The sequence below is a fragment of the Scyliorhinus torazame genome, chromosome 7 (assembly GCF_047496885.1).
Source record: "Scyliorhinus torazame isolate Kashiwa2021f chromosome 7, sScyTor2.1, whole genome shotgun sequence".
Lineage (NCBI taxonomy): Eukaryota > Metazoa > Chordata > Chondrichthyes > Carcharhiniformes > Scyliorhinidae > Scyliorhinus > Scyliorhinus torazame.
In genome coordinates, this window is record NC_092713.1 from 20961862 (window position 1) to 20978522 (window position 16661).

Below are 16661 nucleotides of genomic sequence, written 5' to 3' on the forward strand. Positions count from 1 at the left end.
GTGGGGGGAGAGGAGGAGGAGGAGGTGGGGAGAGGAGGAGGAGGAGGTGGGGAGAGGAGGAGGAGGTGGGGGGAGAGGAGGTGGAGGTGGGGGAGGAGGAGGAGGAGGTGGGGGAGAGGAGGAGGTGGGGAGAGGAGGAGGAGGAGGTGGGGGCAGAGGAGGAGGGGGAGGAGGTGGTGGGGGGTGGAGGTGGAGGTGGGGAGAGGAGGAGGGTGGGGGCAGAGGAGGTGGAGGTGGAGGTGGTGGGGGGGAGGAGGAGGAGGTGGGGGAGAGGGAGGGTTGGGGGGAGAGGAGGAGGAGGTGGGGGGGAGTGGAGGAGGAGGAGGTGGGGCGAGAGGAGGAGGAGGAGGAGGTGGGGGGAGAGGAGGAGGAGGTGGGGGTGAGGAGAAGGAGGTGGGGTGGGGGAGGAGGGGGCGTGGAGGAGGAGGTGGGGGAGAGCGGGGAGAGGAGGAGGAGGGGGAGAGGGAAGAGGAGGTGTGGGGGAGGAGGAGGTGGGGATGAGTGGAGGAGGAGGTGGTGGGGGAGAGGAGGGGAAGGAGGCGGTGGGGGGGAGGTGGAGGAGGGGGAGAGGAGGAGGAGAGGTGGAAGGAGAGGAGGAGGAGAGGGGAGGGGGAGAGGAGGAGGAGGGGAGAGGAGGAGGAGGAGGAGGGAAGGGAGAGGAGGAGGAGAGGGGGGGAGGGGGAGGGGGGAGAGGAGGAGGAGGAGGAGGAGAGGGGGGAGGGGTGGGGGAGGAGAGGGGTGGGGGAGGAGAGGGGTGGGGGAGGAGGAGGGGTGGGGAGGTGGGGGCACTCCCACCTTCACCTGTGCACCCCGGGATGGGCAATAAACAACAGCCTTGCCAGTGCCTCCCCCCTCTCCCCACATTCGAAAATAATTAATCAATAAATTGTCTTCCCGATTCTCAGCCTCGCCTGCAATCAGCAGCGTCCAGCAGGTGCACGCTGCCAGGGAGATGGGCACAAAATAAAAGCGATTGAAATAAGGGGACCCAGGCTGATTACATGGGGTGAATCTCGAAATGTCCTGTCTTTTAGCACCATGAACACCGGGCTCATTAAACAAGATGACAACCTTTGTATAATATAATAGAAGTGATGCGCTACATTCCAGACATCTTGTCAATTGTCCATCTATCAGGAATTGGAGTCCAACACAATTTCTATTTGCAGCTACAGCACTTAATTGTTCTACCTCCGTGTCCGTGATGCTCTCTATGTCTCAGTCTCTCCCTCAGAGACACCCTGTCTCTGACTTTCCCTCGGTCTCCCTCTCCCTGTCTCTTCTCACATGTCCAACAGAATCCTTTGGGCTGTGGCATGTGTGGTATCGAAATAGCCAGGATAAGGTTAAGAGGCAATTCAAATTCCTTTGCAACACAACACTGAGAAATGTTGGACCCTGCAAACTGATCGGCAACTCACTCCAGTCTGTGAATTACATTTTCAAAAGTTTTTGAGACAGCTTTGAGCATTCTATGACAGCCATAGGCACTCCTCCGTTAAATGATATGTGAAGATATTTTGAAACAGAAGGTTTTTACAGCATTTCAACCTTCAGCCTCAACCAGAATTTAAAAAAGCAATATATTATTGAAGTGGGGAGAGAATGCAGAGCTCTGAATTACATGGGGATCTGGATGACCTGGTAGATTAATTTGGAACAGTTAGAACAGCCAGTGAATTAGGAAGTCAAATGGAATGTTGTGAGTTATTGCGAGGGAAATGGAACAGTGAAGTAGGGAAGTGTTGCTACGGTTGTACAGGGCCTTGGTCAGGAATACCGTGTACAGTTTAGTCTCCTTATTTAAGAAAAGACATAATTGCCTTTGAAGCAGTTGAACGAAGATTCCCACGACTGATTCCTAGAACGGGCTAACGAGGACAGGTTGGGTCTGTATCCCCTGAAGTTTAGAAGAAAGAGAGATGATCTTATTGAAACATATAAAATACTGAAGGTGGATGTTCAAAGGAAGTTTCCCTCTTGTGGGAGAGACAGGAACTAGGGGGACGGAGATGAGGAGAAATGCTTTTCTCTCCTGGGGTGGGGTGTCTGTGGAACTCTCTTACCCCGGGAGTGATGGATCATTTAATATTGTTACGGCTGAGTTAGATTTCTAATTGACATGGGAGCCACACAGTCGAGTCTGGTTCCGTCCATGTCTTCAGCAAGTGAATAACAGAAGCAGTTAAATCATACTTCTATGAATTAAGGGCAATTACAAATTTCCTTTCTATAGTGCCTTTGACATAGCGAAACACCCCAAGATGTTTCATGGGAGAAATTATTAAACAGAACTTGACACTGATTTGCGCGGGATGTCTGCTGAGACGGAGACGTGGGGCACGATGCTCCCGAAAGGGATCGGGGCCCCTAGCGAGCGAGTTTAACCGCGTGTTTATCAGCGTTCGCGGTGCCGGGAAACACCTGGGGCGTCATTCTCCGACCCCCCCCAGATGGGCCGAAGTCCCGCCGATAAATTGCCTGTCCCGCCGGCGTAAATTAAAGCACCTATTTACCGGCGGGACAAGGCGGCGTGGGCGGGCTCCGGGGTCCTGGGGGGGGGGCGCGGGGCGATCTGGCCCCGGGGGGGTGCCCCCACAGTGGCCTGGCCCGCGATCGGGGCCCACCGATCCGTGGGCGGGCCTGTGCCGGAGGGGCACTCTTTCCCTTCCGCCTCCGCAACGGTCTCCACCATGGCGGAGGCGGAAGAGACTCTCCCCACTGCGCATGCGCGGGAAACTTTCAGCGGCCGCTGACACTCCCGCGCATGCGCCACCCCAACATGTCATTTCCGCGCCAGCTGGCGGAGCAACAAAGGCCGTTTCCGCCAGCTGGCGGGGCGGAAATTCCTCCGGCGTCGGCCTAGCCCCTCAATGTTGGGGCTTGGCCCCCAAAGATGCGGAGCATTCCGCACCTTTGGGGCGGCGCGATGCCCGTCTGATTGGCGCCATTTTGTGCGCCCGTCGGCGGACATCGCGCCGTTTCGGGAGAATTTTGCCCATGGTTCTTCACTGCGACTTGCATTGTGTAAAGGGCCTGAACGGGGAACGCGTGGCCGAGGCTGCACAGAGCTCTGTTTTGTACAGTGGGGAGCCATTTCTAAACGGCACCCTGATCTCTGAGGCCTCCAAAATGATCCCCCACCTCCCCCCTAGCCCAAATGCACTATGGGACTATGGGAGGGTCCCCCCATGGGACTATCCCATGTATAAAAGCTAGTTTTGGTCTTTGTGAAAACTACACCAACCATCCGAGGATCTGATCAACACAAAGAACAGCACAAGTGGGTCACATTGACAGGTGTGAGTGTAAAACTCTAGAGTGAGGCTGCAGTGCAGTGTTGAGGGAGAGCTGCACTGTTGGAGGTACTGTCTTTCAGGTGAGTTTTGAAGCAGTGCCCCTGTCTGCTCTCCCGGGTGGATATAAAAGATTTCACAACACTATTTTGGAAAGGAATACGGGAGTTCTCCCCGGTGTCCTGACCAATATTTATCTCTCTATCAACATCCCGGAAATAGGTTATTTGGTCATTATCACATTGCTGTTTGTCAGAGCTTGCTGGGTGCAGATTGGCTGCTCCTTTTCCTACTTTACAACGTGGTCATACTTCATCGGCCGTAAAGCAGCTTGGGAAGCCCTGAGGCTGTGAGAGATTCTGTCTATACCAGCGAGAGTCTCTCCTCCCTTTCCTTTTCACACACTTCCAGTGGGGAGCATCCAGCAAAACCTCAGTGACGCATCCAAACCTTGCAGGGCACTGACAGCACAGCATGACGCACCACACCAGAACAGTGCGGCACCCAGGCTGGCCATTCAGCCTCTTGAGTCCATGCCAGCTCTATTTACCACAGTTACTCCCGGGAATCAATCACCAGGGTCAGTTCAGGAACAGTACAAACTGAGCAAAGCTCACTCAATACCAAACTGTACCATAAACACGACACAATGTGCATTGGGCCACCGTACCATGCACGCTATATCACAATGCAGTGGTGATCTGCTCAAGCCCAAGCCTTTTGCCCATTTCTCCACCCCCCACAGTCCTGCATTTTCCTCTTCCGGTGCTCGTAAGAGCCCCCCTTTTTCAATTTCAGTGAGCGATATGATTAGGGAATAAATAGAACCATAGAATTTACAGTGCAGATGAAGGCCATTCAACCCATCGAGTCTGCACCGGCCCTGGGAAAGAGCACCCTACCCAAGCCCACACCTCCACCCTATCCCCGTAACTCAACCTAACCTTTTTGGATACTAAGGGCAATTTATCATGGCCAATCCATCTAACCTGCACGTCTTTGGACTGTGGGAGGAAACTTGAGCACCCGGAGGAAACCCACACAGACATGGGGACAACGTGCAGACTCCACACAGACAGTGACCCAAGCCAGGAATCGAACCTGGGACCCTGGAGCTTTGAAGCAACAGTGCTAATCACTGTGCTACTGTGCTGCCCACTATGCTGCCCATTGATGATATGAGGTGGTATCCCAGTGCCTTACCCATGTGTGCTTAAAGGAAACTCCTGCCCTTTTCCAGAATGATATCTCTGAGAATTAATACCTCACCGGGAAGATGGCACCTGTAATAATGCACTACCACAAGATCAGTGTACTGGAGTGTCGGGCTGCATGATGTGCTCAAGTATCTGGAGGGGGGGGGGGGGGGGGTTGAACCCAGGACCGCCTGAATCAGAGCGTTGACAGCAACTAACATATTAAAATGAAGACCTGCTAACACCGCCAAGTCATTTCCAGGGTTTCATAATGGAGTTTGCCCTCTGTGTGGATTCATGAAAATCGCTTATTGTCACAAGTAGGCTTCAATGAAGTTACTGTGAAAAGCCCCGAGTCGCCACATTCCAGCGCCTGTTCGGGGAGGCTGGTACGGGAATTGAACCGTGCTGCTGGCCTGCCTTGGTCTGCTTTAAAAGCCAGCGATTTAGCCCTGTGCTAAACCAGCCATTAAGAGGATTTGTGCGAATCTTTGCTATTGATTTTTCTTTTGTTGGACATATTAATTTTAGACTGACACAGATGAAGCTGAATCCTTGTGCAGCTCCTGAGGTAATTTCTAATTAGAGTTGCTGAACTATGATTGCTAATATTATACTTTGCCCTACATATTACCACATGCATTTAGTTAGTACCGGATTCCAAAAATAGTATCCTGCAAGGGACTGGACTAAATCTTCAGTCAGATCTACTTGACTGATGCTTTGCTACATCCGCAGTTTTGTGATTGCACACTGTCGACGGTTCGATTTTTTTTTTTAAACCTATCACTTAATGTGCATATTGAAGGTACTGTATTATATCTCCAGCCTCCCACCACAGACAATTTTCTCATGGGAGCAAATGTCTTTTCATCATCCTGTCCGTGTGATCATTACATTCTCAGAAGGAAGAATCCGATGTTCTGAAATCTGGCCGTTCATAGAGTCATAGAATCCCAACAGTGCAGGAGGAGGCCATTCGGCCCATCACGTGTGCACCGGTCCTTAGAAAGAGCACCCGACTTAGGCCAACGCCTCCTCCCTATCCCCGTAACCCAGTAACCCTACCTAACCTTTTGGACACGAAGGGATAATTTTAGCACGGCCAATCCACCTAACCCGCACATCTTTGAACTGTGGGAGGAAACCGGAGCACCCGGAGGAAACCCACGCAGACGCGGGGAGAAAGTGCAGACTCCACACAGTCACCTGAGGCCAGAATTGAACCTGGGTCCCTGGAGCTGTGAGGCAGCAGTGCTAACCACCGTGCCACCGTGCTGCCAATTGTCACTGTAGGTTCATTCTAGTTAATCTATCAAGTTGTTGGGGAGAGGTATTCCGGATGGCGGTTCACCCGCCATCCCTGTCGTCTCTGACCTTCACTGGCTCGTGCAACATCTGGGATTTAAATCTTTTGGGGCTAGGCTAGCGCTGGAGTGTTTGGCGACACGCCAGCCGGCGTGGAAGGGCTTGACACCACGCCAACCGACGCCGAAGGGCCTCCGCGAGTTGGCGCATGCGCGAGAGCACCAGCGTGTGCTGCCGTCATCCCAGTGCATGCGCAGGGGGGTTCATCTCCGAACCGGCCATGCCGGAGGTTGACGGCAGCCGGTGTGGAGGGAAAGAGTGCCCCCACGGCACAGGCCCGCCAGCGGATCGGTGGGCACCGATCGCGGGCCAGGCCACCGAGGGGACCCCCCCCTCCCCCCGGGGCCAGATCCCCCCTGGGGACTCTGCAGGCCGCCCGCGGAGCCAGGTCCCACCGGTAAGGACCTGTTGTGATTTATGCCGTGGAATTTAAATTCAATTAATTGAAATTGTGACCATTGTTGTTAAAAGAAAACCCCACCTGGTTCACTGCCAGCAGATGACTCCAGACAGACCCACGGTGAAAGGGTTGGCTCTTAACTGCTCTCTGAAATGGACCAGCAAGAGCAATTAGCGATGGGCAACATACACTGGCCTTGCTAACGGCACCCACGTTCAATGAAAGATTAAAGGAAAAGGTTATAAACAGTCGTGTTGTGAAATGAAAATGAAATTAAATGAAATGAAAATCGCTTATTGTCACAAGTAGGCTTCAAATGAAGTTACTGTGAAAAGCCCCTAGTCACCACATTCTGGCGCCTGTTCGGGGAGGCTGGTATGGAAATTGAACCGTGCTGCTGGCCTGCCTTGGTCTAGCTTTCAAAGCCAGCAATTTAGTCCTGTGCTAAACCAGTCCCTGTGATAGACCTTCCGACCCTATTGTAAATCTGTGTGGGACAATCACTGCTTCAATTATCTTTGTCCTGGACATCTAAGCGTAGGGCTCCAATTCTTCACAGCCCTTGTGACAGGGAGCCCTGGCCTGCAACCACTCAGTCTGCAGTTGAGCCAATCGGAAAGGTTAGTGGTCAGTTTGACGTTCCGTGTTAGAACAAATGGAACCACAAGACCAAAAGATGTAGGAGCCATTCGGTCCATCACGTCTGCTCCGCCATTCAATGAGATCGTGGCTAATCTGATTGTAACCTCAATTCCATATTCCTACCTACCCCCGATAACCTTTCACCCCGTGTCTTATCAACATTCTACCTCCCTCTGCCTTAAAAATACTCTGCTTCCACCACCTTTTTCAAGGCAAGCGTTCCAAAAATTCTTAACCCTCTTAAATGCAACCCTCTTATTTTTAAACAGTGGTCCCTAGTACTGGAGGAAACATCCTCTCCACATCCACCCTGTCAATACCCCTCAAGATCTTATATTTTTCAATCAAGCCTCTTCCTCTTCTAAACTACTTTGGGTACAAGCCTAGCCTGTCCAAAGGCTCCTCATAAAACAACCTGCCCAATCCAGGTTTTAGTTGAATGCTATGCGCCCTGACAATATTCCGGCAATTGTACTGAAGACTTGTGCTCCAGAACTTACTGCATCCTTAGCCAAGTTGTTTCAGTGCAGACACAACACTGGCATCTACCCGGCAATGTGGAAAATTGCCCAGGTATATCCTGTACACAAAAAGGACAAGTCCAACTGTGCCAGTTACCACTCTATCAGTCTCAATTATCAGCAAAGTGTTGGAAGGAGTCATAGAATTTTTTCATAGAATTTACAGTGCAGAAGGAGGCCATTCGGCCCATCGAGTCTGCACCGTCTCTTGGAAAGAGCATCCTACCCAAGGTCCACACCTCCACCCTATCCCCATAACCCAGTAACCCCACCTAACATTAACAGCAATTTTGGACACTAAGGGCAATTTAGCATGGCCAATCCACCTAACCTGCACATCTTTGGACTGTGGGAGGAAACCGGAGCACCCGGAGGAAACCCACGCACACACGGGGAGGATGTGCAGACTCCGCACAGACAGTGACCCAAGCCGGAATCGAACCTGGGACCCTGGAGCTGTGAAGCAATTGTGCTACCTCTGTGAGTCATCAAGCAGCACGTACTCAGCAATAACCTGCTCACGGATGCTCAGTTTGGGTTCCACCAGGGTCACTCAGCTCCTGCCCTCATTCCAGCCTTGGTTCAAATATGGACAAAAGAGCTGAACTCCAGAGGTGATGTGAGAGTGACTGCCCTTGACATCAAGGCAACATTTGACCGAGTGTGGCATCCAGGAGCCCTCGCTAAACTGGAGTCAATGGGAATCAGGGGGAAACACTTTGCTGGTTAGAGTCATATAAAGGAAGCTGGTTGTGGTTATTGGAGGTCAATTACCTCAGTCCTGGGACATCACTGCAGGAGTTCCTCAGGTCCTAGGCCCAACAATCTTCAGCTGCTTCATCAATGACCTTCCTTCCAACATAAAGTCAGATGTAGAGATGTTTGCTGATGACTGCACAAGGTACAGTACCATTCACACCTCCTCAGACACTGAAGCAGTCCATGTCCAAATGCAGCATAACCTGGACAATATCCTGCCTTGGACTGAAAATGAGCAAGTAACATTCATGCCACAAAAGTGCCAGGCAATGACCATCTCCAATAAGGGAGAATAAAACCTTTGGCCCTTGACACTCAATGGCATTACCATCACTGAATCCTGCGCTATCAACATCCTGGGAGTTGTCATTGATCAGAAACTGAACTGGACTAGCTACATTAATACTGTGTCTACAAGAGCAGGTCAGAGGCGGGGAGTCCTGTGGAGAGTAACTCACTTCCTGACTCCCCAAAGCCTGTCCTCCACCAACATGGCACAGGTCAGGAATGTAATGGAATGCTCTTCAATAGCCTGGAGGAGTGCAGCCCCAACAACACTCAAGAAGTCTGACATCATCCAGGACAAAGCCCGGGCATCCTTTGCACCCTTTCCTGAGTGAAACATTCACTTCCTCCGACACCGACGCACAGTGGCAGCCGTGTGTGCCATCTACAAGATGCACTGCCTGAACTCACCAAGGCTCCTTAGGCAGCACCTTTCAAACCCACGACCACTACCATCTAGAAAGCCAAGGGCAGTCGATACCATAAAACACACCACCTGGAAGTTCCCCTCCAAGTCACTCACTATCCTGACTTGTAAATATATCGCTGTTCCATCAAAACCCTCTGAACTGCTTCCAATGCATTTAAATCCTTCATAAATGAGGAGGTTGACACCATCATGAGTTCAAATCCCACCATCATGAGGAAAATGGAAAACGAATTGCAGTAAAACTTTGGTCATTTTTGCTACATGTCCATCTGTTAGATATCCTACTGGCCCTCAAATAGACTTCAGGAAAGGGTAACTCCTTCCTACCTGGTAGAGCCCACCTCTCGTCCCACTCTACACTCTTATTTTTTTAATTTTTCTAATTAAGGGGCAATTTAGCGTGACCAATCTATCTACCCCGCACATCTTTGGGTTGTGGGGGTGAGACCCACGCAGACACGTGTGGTGATATGCGTCACTGTAAATACACAAGGGATTAATGTCAATACACTACGACTAAGTAAACATTAGAGGGAGCACCACAGACGTCATGACATGCAGACATACAGCTAATGAACACATAGAATAGGACACGACCAATGGGCAGTCAAGACACCCAGAGGTTACACTACCACAAGGGGGCATTACACAACCCATATATAAGGACAGGGCACACATGCTCTGTCTCTTTCCACAGGCGACACTTAGAGAGTAGGACAGGGGCAGATCAGAAGCATCACACCCACCACGTGGCTTAGAGCACACTGGTTAGTGAGTTACTATAGCAAGATTAGCAGGAGAGTCGAACTCATAGAGAACTGTGCTAATGTTCAACAAATCACATTGAACTTACTTCATAGTCTGGAGTATCTTTTGGTCAAAACTGCATCGAGTTGCAGCCTGTGTTATCCCAGAGTACATAACACATCAATACGGGGAGAATGTGTGAACTCCACAAGGACAGTGACCCAGGGCTGAAATTGAACCCTATCTCCGTGGGTCTGTCTGAATTGCAGGAAGATATCTATTGTGAAATCCCAGTGGGTTTGACAGGTTATTTGACAGGTATGGGATCATCACAGCCAGTGTTGCCCTCAGCCAGTATCCAGACATGTGAACTGTCCCAGCAGAGATGAGTGGACGGTGCAAGGAGCAGAAAGGTCAGTTGATTTTCTCCCTAACTCAAGCGCTCAAGAAGTTGATTCTGACCGTCCAATGAATGCAATCACCACAGAGCAGCAATTAAACCTAAAACCTTCTAATCTGCATAACTTTGTGGGAGATAGTTCAGGATTTCCACTACCCTTTGAGTGATATACTGCCTGATTTCCCTCCTAATTATAACGCTCTAATTTTAAAGTTAAAGTTCTAGATTCCTTCAACAGGGGAAATCAATGATCTACCCTCGCAAATCATTTCATCATCGAAACACCTCAATCGATCTTCCAAACTCTAGACGATAGAAGCCAGTCTTACACAGCCTCATAATTTAACCCTTTAACCCCCAAAATGGAGAGATACAAAGTTTCGGAAACATCTGTTTCTCACTGTCAGAAAATGACCGATAATTGCATTGAACACAACGGGACATCACTGCAGGAGTTCCTCGGGGTAGTGTCCTAGGCTCAAGCATTTTCTTTTTTTTTTGCCAAATATCTATTTGAAATGTTTTATTTTCCATCTTTGTTAATAAAACTGAAAAGTTTAAGATCTTGGTCTCTCCTTCTTGCCTTTGTACAGGGCCGACAGAGTTGGCTACGTTCACCACCTTGAAACAGACACCAGGAATATCACCAACAGCATGACCCTTACGACCAAAACCAGCCACTAGAACTTCATCATTTTCCTCAATGAAATTCAAGCAACCATCATTTGGAACAAAAGCTGTGATTTTTTTTTTTGCCATTCTTAATAAGCTGGACTCGAACACACTTTCTGATGGCCGAATTGGGCTGCTTCGCCTCAACACCAACTTTTTCCAAGACTATTTCTTTGGCATGGGAGGCACCACCAAATGGGTTGGCCTTCAAGGCAGTCCCCAAGTGGGCCTTCTTGTATTGCTTATCATGCCAATTCTGATCACGCCGGAAGTTACGCAACTTTCTGGCAGTACGAAGACCACGACATTTACCCATGATCACAGACTCGGCCTCACAGCAAAAAGCTGGCTCAAGCATTTTCAACTGCTTCATCAATGACTTTCCTTCCATCATAAGGTCCAAAGTGGGGATGATTGCTGATGATTTCACAATGTTCAGCACCATTCGTGACTCCTCAGACACTGAAGCAGCCGACATCCATATGCAGCAAGACCTGGACAACATTCAGGCTTGGGTTGATAAGTGGAAAGTAACAACCATGCACACAAATTGCAGGCGATGACCTATGTTCTATCTCCAAGAAGAGACCATCTAACCACCATTTAGCACAGTGGGCTAAATAGCTGGCTTGTAAAGCAGACCAAGGCCAGCAGCGTGGGTTCAAGTCCTGTCCAGCCTCCCCGAACAGGCGCCGGGAATGTGGCGACTAGGGGCTTTTCACAGTAACTTCATTTGAAGCCTACTTGTGACAATAAGTGATTTTCATTTCATTTTCATTTTCATCTCTTGACATTCAATGTCATCCCTGAATCTCTCACTATCAACATCCTGGGGACTGGCCATTGGCCAGAAACTGAACCGGACAGACCATATAAATATCGTGGCTCCAAGAGCAAGTCAGAAGCTAAGAATTCTGTGGAGATTAACTCAGCTTCTGTCTCCCGAAAGCCTGTCCACCATCTACAAGATACAAGTATGAAGGAATGCTCTTCATTTGCCGAGTTTAGTGTGGCTCCAACAACACTCCAGCTCAACATCATCCAGGACGAAGCAGTCCTCCTGATCCCCACCCTATCCACAAACATTCACGTCCTCCATCCGGACCTATCATGTTCTATTTATTAAATACCTGCAGCAACTCACCTTCCAAACCATCGACCTCTACCCACCAGCCGACGCATGGGAACACCATTACCTGCAAGTTGCCCTCCAAACCACACAGCATCCTAACTTAGAATTATATCACCGTTCCTTCACTGTCACTGGGTCAAAATCCTGGAACTCCCTTCCTAACAGCACTGTGGGTGTACCTACATCAGATGGACTGCAGCGATGCAAGAAGGCGGCTCACCACCACCTTCTCAAGGGTGATTAGGGATGGGCAACAAATATTAGCTTTGCCAGCAATCAGCATATCCCATGAAAGAAATAGAAAAAGGTCTGTGAGCATCTTCCAAACTTTCTCTGCTGAGCCTTAACAACATATACTTCTATCCCGTTCTCCCTCAATGTTTATCTAGCTTCACTTTAACTGAAATATGAACCTGGAACAAAAAGTTCCTGTCGGTGATGATTGCCATGACAACCATCTTTGGTTGTTGTAAATACCCATCTGCTTCACTAATGCCCTTTTGGGAAGGAAATCTGCTGCCCTCGCCTGGTCTGGCCTACATGTGACCCCCAGATCCACAGAAATGTGATTGACTCTTAACTGCCCTCCGAAATGGCCCAGGAAGACACACAGTTCAAGGGTAATTAGCGATGTGCACCGAATGCTGGCCTTGCCAGTGACACCCATATCCCACGGAATAATATAGAAACAAATGCATCTGGAGTATCCACCTCAAACACCCCTTGAGGTTGCAGGTTCCACACATTCTAACCACTTTCTGGATATATACATTACTCCAGAATTCCCTATTGGATTGACTAGTGATTATCTTATATTTGGAGCCCTTAATCTGGTCTCGTCTGCAAGTGAGAACATCATCTTTACATCTACCTTTTCAAACCCTTTGGTTATCTTGAAGATCTCTATCACGGTCTCGATCTTTTCTGCCCTGTTCAATCTTTACTCGTAATAATAATAGTAATCTTTACTGTTACAAGTAGGCTCACATTAACACTGCAATGAAGTTACTGTGAAAAGCCCCAAGTCGCTACATTCCGGCACCTGTTCGGGTGCACCGAGGGAGAATTCAGAATGTCCAAATTACCTAACAAGCACGTCTTTCGGGACCTGTGGGAGGAAACCGGAGCGCCGGGAGGAAACCCACGCAGGCACGGGGAGAACGTGCAGACTCCGCACGGACAGTGACCCAGCGGGGAATCGAATCTGGCGCTGTGAAGCACCAGTGCTAACCACTGTGCTATCATGCCGCCAGTACACAATACTCTCAAGATGAATCCCAATGCTTTCTTTGCTTAATGATCTTATCAATCTCTACTTTTATTATTTAATTATCTGTACCCCCAGTTCCTCGAATATATTTAAACATTTAATCTCCAAGGAGTATGTGACCTCTTTATTCTTCTTACCAAAAATGTATTTACCTTACGCTTGACTCTTTGGAAGTTAATTTTCCGATTAGACTCCCATTCTTTCAAGTTCATTAAATGTCTTCCTATATTTTGTCCCACTCTCCATTGACCACATCCTCCAATTTGGTGTCACCCGCAAATTTTTGAAATTGTACTTGTGATTCCCAAGTCCAAGTTGTTTATATAATTAACCAATGACAGTGGCGGCAGCACCGATCCTGGTAAAACACCACTTCCCACAGTTTGCCAATCCGGCAAACCCCTGCTCTCTGGTGTCTGTTTTCTAGGCAGCTTACTGTCCGCTCTCCTTTTTTTTTTAATAAACATTTTATTGTACATAACAAGGAAAATATAAACATAGTGCAAATACCGCCTCCCTCTCCCACATGTCCTACCATTGCTTACCCCCCTAATCTACGCTAACCTAACTCCCCCCCCCCCCACCCCCCGTCACACACACTTCTGCTGACGATTAATTCTCTGCAAGAAAGTCGACAAATGGTTGCCACCTCCGGGCGAACCCTAACAGAGACCCTCTCATGGCGAACTTAATTTTCTCCAGGCAGAGGAAGCCAGCCATGTCCGAAAGCCAGGTCTCCGATTTCAGGGGCTTTGAATCCCTCCATGCCAGCAATATACGCCTCCGGGCTACCAGGGAAGCAAAGGCCAGAACGTCCGTCTCTTTCTCCTCCTGGATTCCCGGATCCTGCGACACCCCAAAAATTGCCACCTCTGGACTCATTGCCACTCTCGTATTCGATACCGTGGACATGGCGTTGGCAAACCCCTGCCAAAACCCCCTCAGTTTTGGACATGTCCAAACCAACATATGGCCATGTTTGCTGCCCCCCCCCCCCCCGCCCCCCCCCGCACACTTGGCACACCTATCCTCCACCCCAAAGAATCTGCTCATCCAGGCCACTGTCATGTGAGCCCGGTGAACGACCTTAAATTGGATCAGGCTGAGCCTGGCACATGTCGCGGTCGCGTTGACCCTGCCCAACGCGTCCGCCCAGAGGCCCTCCTCTATCTCTCCCCCGAGATCCTCCTCCCACTTTTGCATTGACTCCATCTACACCTCCCGCTGCCTGGGGAAAGCGGGCAGTATAATCAAAGATCCCTCCCACCCGGCTTACTCACTCTTCCAACTTCTTCCATCGGGCAGGAGATACAGAAGTCTGAGAACACGCACGAACAGACTCAAAAACAGCTTCTTCCCCACTGTCACCAGACTCCTAAATGACCCTATTGTGGACTGACCTCATTAACACTACACCCTGTATGCTTCACCCGATGCCGGTGCTTTTGTAGTTACATTGTATATGTTGTGTTGCCCTATTATGTATTTTCTTTTATTCCCTTTTCTTCTCATGTACTTAATGATCTGTTGAGCTGCTCGCAGAAATATACTTTTCACTGTACCTCGGTACACGTGACAATAAACAAATCCAATCCAATCCAATCCAATCAAGAGAGCACGTATTTAAGAGACCGGAGGGCACGGATTCAAATCAATGGTCAAAAGGAGGAAAAGTGATGGGAGGAAAACTCATTTCACCCAGAGAGTGGTTGGAGTCTGGAACGAACTCCCTGAAAGGGTGGTGGAGGCAGGTTCGATCGAGGTATTCAAAGGGGATTTGGATTGCTATCTGGAAAGAATGTGCAAGGTTACGGGGACAAGGGCTAGGTAGAATGCTTTTTCAGAGTGCGCCAGTGCTGACTGGAGGGCCAGGCGGCTGCCTCCTGCACTGTAAAGATTCTGTGGTTGATGAGTAAGTATTCCATTATCTTTCCCATAACTGATAAGCTAATTGGTCTACAGTTCGATGGACTTGTACTGTGAATACAGGAATCACGCTCGCTGTCTAGTTGTCCTCCAGCATATTATTCACTTTTCTAATGAATTTATATATACATAGTGCTGCTGTCATCTCTTCTCAAACTTATTTTAATGTTATTGGATGCATCAATTAGGACCAGGGGTTTTATCTTCTTGAAGTTTACTTAGCTTATTCATTATCACCTCCCATTGCATCCTAAATGTCTTTGTATATTTTGTGGTCATTTATTCCAATGTCATGTACATTATGTTAGCCTCCTTGGTACATACTGAGGCAAAGCAATGATTTAACATGAATACCATGTTGCTGTCATTATGTAGGAGTTTAGCATATGTATCACGTTGTGGCCCGATGTCTACCATTGTTTTGGGGGGTGGTATTGACATATCTGCCGAATACTTTATTGCTTTATAATTTAGTCCTTCCTAATTCCATTTTGTAGTTTCTCTTTACCTCCCCATTTATTTAACTTTCCTAATCATTTTGTATTCCCTTTCTTCGCCCTTTTTTTTATTGGGATTGTACTGAGGTGTTTTTGTTCTAAACTGTTTCTAGTTTATTTGCCCAGGTTCCATTCTCATTCCTTACAACCATTCCCTGCCCCCCCCCCCCCCCCCCCAACCCACGCCCACCACACCATCTCCAATTTATTATTCTGGTCTTTATCTTATGTCTTTCTCGATCTTTATTTTAAACTTATAATGTCGTGATCACCATTGCCTAGATGCTCCCAACTTCTACACTGACATCTACTCACATGTCTCTCAGTATCAGCCATGGCTCTAAGTCAGAAGGCTTCTCCAGAGACTTGTGCAAAATGCCATGGCGGACAGTCCAGCCCAGTGCTGAGGGAGTGCGCGGCACTGGTGGAGGTGCAGTCTTTCAGCTGAGACGCTAAGACTCAGGACTTGTCCACCTTCTCCAGTGAACATAAAAGATCCCAAGGTACGACTCTGAAGAAGAACAAGGGGGTCATTCCTGAAGTCCGGGTGAATGGTTGGTCCTCAATTGAATGGGTCAAGCTGATTATCTGGCCATTACCTCAGTGCTATCTCTGAGTCCTTGCTGTCCACAGACTGGCTGCTGTTTTTCTTACATTCCAACGGAACAGTTCAAATAAAGTCAAATCTTATCAGTTGCAATGTTCAGGTACAGTAACATGGTGACTGTGCGACTGGCTAACTATTCGAAGGGCCTGGATTAAAAATCCAGAATGTTAAAAATTAAACATTAAGTATTATTAATTCCTTTCTATGTTCTGGTGAACGGGAATCATTTACTCAATGTGTCAGCTGCACTGCAGAAATAGTCATGGATGAAGATACATTTGACTGGCCTCCATTTTAAACTCTTACATTTGTGGATAGTATGGTTGTTATCGCGTAATGTTAATGTCAGACTTTGGTTTGTCTGGTGATTCTTTTTTTAAATCAGCCACTGGCCAACCTGTCATCTTCAGAATTAAGGAGGACTTCTATGCATTGACTAACAAATCCAACTAAAATAAAACCCTGGACTGCAACCTCTTCATTGTGGGCGAGCACCATGATGTCCATAAGGAA

At 48.7% G+C, this 16661-nt stretch overlaps 1 protein-coding gene and 1 pseudogene across 1 annotated transcript in view; both read right to left on the reverse strand.

The window, feature by feature from the left end:
* Positions 1 to 16661, reverse strand: part of nexn (nexilin (F actin binding protein)) — a 91083-nt gene that overhangs the window by 60372 nt on the left and 14050 nt on the right. The window lies entirely within an intron of this gene.
* LOC140427259 (small ribosomal subunit protein uS12-like) lies at positions 10542 to 11055 on the reverse strand (annotated as a pseudogene).